The sequence below is a fragment of the Zalophus californianus genome, chromosome X (assembly GCF_009762305.2).
Source record: "Zalophus californianus isolate mZalCal1 chromosome X, mZalCal1.pri.v2, whole genome shotgun sequence".
Classification (NCBI taxonomy): domain Eukaryota; kingdom Metazoa; phylum Chordata; class Mammalia; order Carnivora; family Otariidae; genus Zalophus; species Zalophus californianus.
The window spans coordinates 62,467,584-62,473,583 of record NC_045612.1 but is presented as its reverse complement, the minus strand read 5'-3'; the positions used below and the strand labels follow the sequence as shown (position 1 = coordinate 62,473,583).

The 6,000-nt window shown below is 39.2% G+C and overlaps 1 pseudogene; it reads right to left on the bottom strand.

The window, feature by feature from the left end:
* Positions 1 to 203: 203 nt before the first annotated feature.
* Positions 204 to 1,173, bottom strand: LOC113931570 (annotated as a pseudogene).
* Positions 1,174 to 6,000: the final 4,827 nt, after the last annotated feature.

Here is a 6,000-nt window from a genome sequence, read left to right as displayed (position 1 = left end):
AGTCTAGTGGTTGAAATTCATTTGGTGGCTCTAAAAATTTTTTTGAATAGACCTTTGCAACTAGGAAATTCATTTCTTCAAATGCTAGAAGACATATTGCTCTATTAGACATGGAACCTTGAGATTATTTTACCTTCCACATATGACAGAATATTCAAGATTCAAAGATAACAATAAGGCTGGTTCTTAATTGCATTTCTAGTTTATACATCAAGTATTATATCTTTGAGTTTACCAAATTTCTGATTATCTATTTTTGAAAAAAGACTAAACAAACACTTAGTATCAAAGGCATGGTCATACTTGTTCAGGCTCATGTTGATAATAACTGGTTTTGAATTCATGTAAGTATCTGGAATTGGCCAACCTAAACCAAGATGATGGCGATGAACCTTGATTAAACAGCCATCATTGCAATGGCATAATATTCCTTCAATTTTACCCTCTCTGCAACCTTCAAACCAGGATAAAAGATCATTGTGCTTCAAGTACATTGATTTCAGATTTGAAATGTCCCATGTGGTATAAGAAGATGTATGGATGCTTCTTGCTTCCTTACCCATATGGGTTTCCATTAATATTTGTTCATATCAGCTCTAGTGTTCTAGGAGATCTGAGAGCAGTACTGCACTAATTTCCAGAAGCCCAGGACCATCCAGATGATGCTTCAGTACAAGGGCAACTTCGAATTAATAATTAAATTCAGAGGAATGCCAGCAGTACTGTTTGTTGTGTTTTTCCACTGGTACCCAACCAGGAATGTGTCCATTTCCAACAGCATCGGATTCCTGTTTGATTGTTCTATTTCCTTCGCTGGTATCCAGCATTCTGGAACAGGTTTGAAGTCCTCCTCAACATTCTAAAAAAATTATTTTAAGTTTTGTTTTGAATGTAAATGATTTTTAAATCTTTTCTCAACTAATTTGTTAGGTTTTCTATCTAGTCGAGCCCAAAGGTATGGCTGACCTTTGTAGGTAGTAATATAACAACATGTTTCATCCACTTTTTATGTTGGAATTGCACTGTATATATTTGCATCTAATGCCTTGTGACTTAGAGTTTCAGTTGCCAAAACTTTAAATGGTTGATGCTCCCTTTTGGTGGAGGGCTCCTCTTTCACCTCCATCACAAACACACAGGCATTTTCTGCTGCACCGAATCTAGGCACCTCATGGTGGGCCCAACAGGCAGTACAAATTCAGAGGACGCTTCCAAACAGCTCTGCAGCCAGGAAAGCGTCCCCAGCAGTCACACACACTGCTCAAACCACAAACACTGCTCGCTCAATACCTTTAACTTTCCTGAAGGTTGTCCATGACTTCCTCATTGTTGGCCTCCAGGTATCCTGTTAGAACCTAACTAACTGCACCCTCTAACACTTTGGTGGAGATTTTAGTACTAAATGTAGTTATCCGTCATTCTAGAGTTCATTCCATGGCCCATTTATGCAGGGATTATGTTCGAACTGGTCTGGGTGGTCTGGGCCAGCTGGATGTCTTGTCAAGGCAATCACTATCACTTAAGGGGTGGTTTTGGTTTCCATTTTCATGAATTAAGAGATAAGCTGGAAAGAAGAGCTTAAGGGAATATATGGGACAAAAGTCAGTGAATACAAGCAGGTGGGCAGTAAAGATCAGGTATTAGGGTCTAGCTGGCCATAAAAAAGAATGAAATCTTGTCATTTGGAATGATGTGGATAGAGGTAGAGTGCATTATGCTAAGCAAAATAAGTCAGAAAGACAAATACCATATTATTTTACTCATATGTAGAACTTAAGAAACAAAACAGATGAACATAGAGTAGAAAAAAGAGAGAGAGAGGCACACCATAAAACAGACTCTTAACTGTAGAGAAAAAACTGAGGGTTGATGGAGGAGAGGTGGGTAGGAGATGGGCTAAATGGGTGTTGAGTATTGAGTGCACTTGTGATGAGCACTGGGTGCTATATGTAAGTGATGAATCACTAAATTCTACTCTTGGAAACTAATATTACACTATTTGTTACCTAACTAGAATTTAAATAAAAAGTTGAAAAAAAGAGAAATAGAAATTAAAAAGAAAAAAGACTGAGTATGACAAATTCTCTCTCTTTCAGAATATCTTTGAGCTGAGATATCAATCTTCTCCTGCCTTCAGACTCTGACTTGAATTGGAACTTGCACTTTCAACTCTCCTGGTTCTCAGTCCTTTAGACTCAAACTAGAAGTATACCATCAATCTCCCTGGGTCGCCATCTGTAGATCTTGGGAATTCTCAGCTGCCATAATGGCATAAGCCAATTCCTTAAGTCAATCATACACATATACATATAAGCATACATATATAGGCATCCCTCACTTTACTGTGCTTTGCAGATACTGTGAATTTTATAAATTGTTTGTGGCAACACTACATTGAGTAAGACTACCAGTGCCATTTTTCCAATGGCATTTTCTCACTTGTGTCTCTGTCACATTTGGTAATCTTCATTATATTTCAAGTATTTGCATTATTATTTTATTTTTATTGTGATCTATGATCAGTTGTATCTGATGTTACCATTGTAATTGTTTTGTGGGGTCATGAACCATACTCATATAACATGGCAAACTTAATAAATACTGTGTGTGTTCTGACTACTCCACCAACCAGTCATTCCTCCATCTCTCTCCCCCTTCTTGGGCCTCCTTGGTTCCTGAGACACAACGATACTAAAACTAGGCCACTTAGTAATCCTATAATAGCCTCTTAGTGTTCAAGTGAAAGGAAGAGTTAAACATCTTCCACTTTAAATCAAAAGCTAGAAATGATTAAGCTTAGTGAGTAAGGCAGGTCAAAAGCTGAAATAAGTCAAAAAGTAGACATCTTGCATCAAACTGTTAGTAAAGTTGTATATGCAAAGGAAAAGCTTTTGAAGGAAATTAAAAGTGCCACTCCAGTGAACACAAAAATGATAAAGTGAAACAGGCTATTGTTAATATAGACAAAGTTTTAGTGGTCTTGATAGAAGATCAAACCACCTACAACATTCCCTTAAACCAAAGCCTAATCTAGAGCAAGGCCCTAACTCTCAATTCAATGAAAGCTGAAAGAGGTGTGGAAGCTGCAGAAAAAAAGGTTTGAATCTAAGAGAGGTTGGTTCATGAAGTTTTAGGAAAGAAGCCACCTCCATAAAAAAGAAGTACAAGGTGAAGCAGCAAGTGCTGATGTATAAGCTGAAGCAAGTTTTGCAGAAGATCTAGGTAACATAATGAATGAAAGTGGCTACACTAAGTAACAGATTTTCAATGCAAATGAAACAATCTTTTATTGGAAAAAGATTCCATCTAAGACTTTTGTAGCTGGAGAGGAGAAGTCAATGTCTAGCTTCCAAGCTTCAAAGGACAGACTGACTTGTTAGAGGTTATTGTAGCTGGTGACTTTAAGTTGAAGTCAATGCTCTTTTATCATTCCAAAAGTTCTAGGGACTTTAGGAATTATGCTAAATCTACTATTCCTATTCTCTATAAATGAAATAACAAAGCTGGATGACAGTACATCTGTTTACAACATGGTTTACTGAATATTTTAAGCCCTCTTTTGAGACCTAATGCTTACAAGAAAAGGTTCCTTTCAAAATATGACTGCTTATTGACAACACACTTGGTTACCCAAGAGCTCTGATGGAGATGTACAATGAGATTCATGCTGTTTTTAATGCCTGCTAATACAGGATCCATTTTGAAGCCTGTGGATCAGAGGATAACTTTGAAATTCAATTCTTATTATTTAACAGATAACATTATTATTTAACATATTAACAATTTGTAAGGTTATAGATGCCATAGTGATTCCTCTGATGGATCTGAGAAAAATAAATATAAAACACTCTCAGAAGAATTTGCCATTCTAGATGCCATTAGGGTCATTTGTGATTCATGGGAAGAGGTCGAAATATCAACATTAACAGGAGTTTGGAAGAAGTTGATCCCAAACCTCATGGATGACTTTGACGGGTCCAAAACTTCAGTGGAGGAAGTAACTGCAGATGTGGTATTAATAGCAAGAGAACTAAAATTAGAAATGCAGCCTGAAGATGTAACTGAATTGAAGCAATCTTATGATAAAACTTTAACAGATAAGGAACTTCTTCTTATGGATAAGCAAAGAAAGTGGTTTTCTGACATGGAATCTACTAGAGAAGATTGTTGAAATGACAACAAAGGATTTATAATATTACACAAACTTAGTTGATAAAGCAGCAACAAGGATTGAGAGGACTGACTCCAATTTTGAAAAGAAGTTCTAGGAGGAGAAATGATGGCAGAGGAGTAGGGGACCCTATTTCAACCAATCCCCTGAATTGAGCTGGATATCTACCAGACCATTTTAAACACCCACAAAATCAGCCTGAGATGTAAGAAGATATATCTGGATTTCTACAAACAGAATATCTCCCATGGTTGGTCTCGAGGTATGAAGCCAGGAGCCGTGATGTTATGGGCAAATATCAGAAGATAAATGGAAGGGCGAGGGAGACTCTGGGATCCTGCACTGCTTGGGTGCAAAAGCTTCCCATGCTGGGAACAGGTCATAGACTCGCAGACTGGTAGCAATGGGGAAAGGACTTCAGGGCAGCCACCCAGACTGAAAACTGGAGCTGTGGGGACACGTGTGTGAACCAGGGGTGGCTTGCGGTTTGAGAAGCACACAGGGCAGAGATGTGCCTGGACCTGGAAGCAAGGGCTGGAAGTGCTGCTGTGGGGTGCACAACCCAGGAACCTGCAGTTTTTAACAGCACAGATAGAAATGGAGACAGTGTGGTCTGGAGAGCTCAGTGAAGATCAGACTGCAATCTCTCTATTCTGAAACAGGGGTTTAGATACATTCACTTCTGCTCTGACTCTCGGCAGAGACATAGAAAGCCACAAGGGAAAGCTGCCAGAGAACAAAAGCCCTAAAAAAACCATTTTCACGAGGCCCCCCCACACAAGGGGCAGGGCAAGTCTGCCCAAACAGGGGTTGCTTGAATAACAGTGTGGCAGGCCCCTCCCCCAGAAGAAAGACTGGAAGAACAAGAGGCAGACAACCCTAAGGTCCCTATAAAACAGGTGCATCTTCCTTGGGTTGTGGTCAATAATTTGGACTCTGTACATTCCCCCAACCACCCCTCAACAGAATGACTAAGAGAAGGAACCCCCAAAAAGGAAAGACTCGGAGACTGTGGCCTCTGCCACAGAGCTAATGGATATGGATATAACCAAGATGTCAGAAAGTGACTTCAGAGTAACAATTATCAAGGTGATATCTAGCCTTGAGAAAGATATTAACAACAATATAGAATCTCTAAGGGCAGAAATGAGATCTAATCAGGCCCAACTTAAAAATGCTATTAATGAAATGCAATCCAAACTGGATAATCTCATTGCCAGGGTAAATGAGGCAGAAGAATGAATTAGTGAGAGAGAGGATAAAATGATAGAAAAGAAGGAAATTGAGGTGGCATGGGTAAAACAAATTAAAACCCAAGGAATCGAACTGAGAGATTATTCACTCAATGAAACGTTCCAATATCAGAATTATTGGGGTCCCTGAGGGGTTGGAGAGAGAGAGAGAGGTCTAGAAGATATATTTGAGCAAATTGTAGCTGAGAACTTGCTTAATCTGGGGAAGGAAACAAGCATTCGTGTCCAAGAGGCAGAGAGAACCCCTCCCAAGATCAATGAGAACAGACCGATGCCACGACATATAATAGTAAAATTTGCAAATCTTAGATCCAAGGAAACAATCTTGAAAGTAGTGAGGGGGAAGAGATTTCTACGTACAGAGGGAGGAACATCAGAATAACGTCTGACCTATCCACAGAGACCTGGCAAGCCAGAAAGGGTCAGCAAGACAAATTCAGGGTACTAAATGAAAAGAACATGCAGCCAAGAATACTTTACCCAGAAAGGCTGTCAAACAGAATGGATGGAAAGAAAAGGAACTTCTAAGACCAGCAGAAAATGAAAGAATATGTGACCACCAAGCCAGCCCTGCAA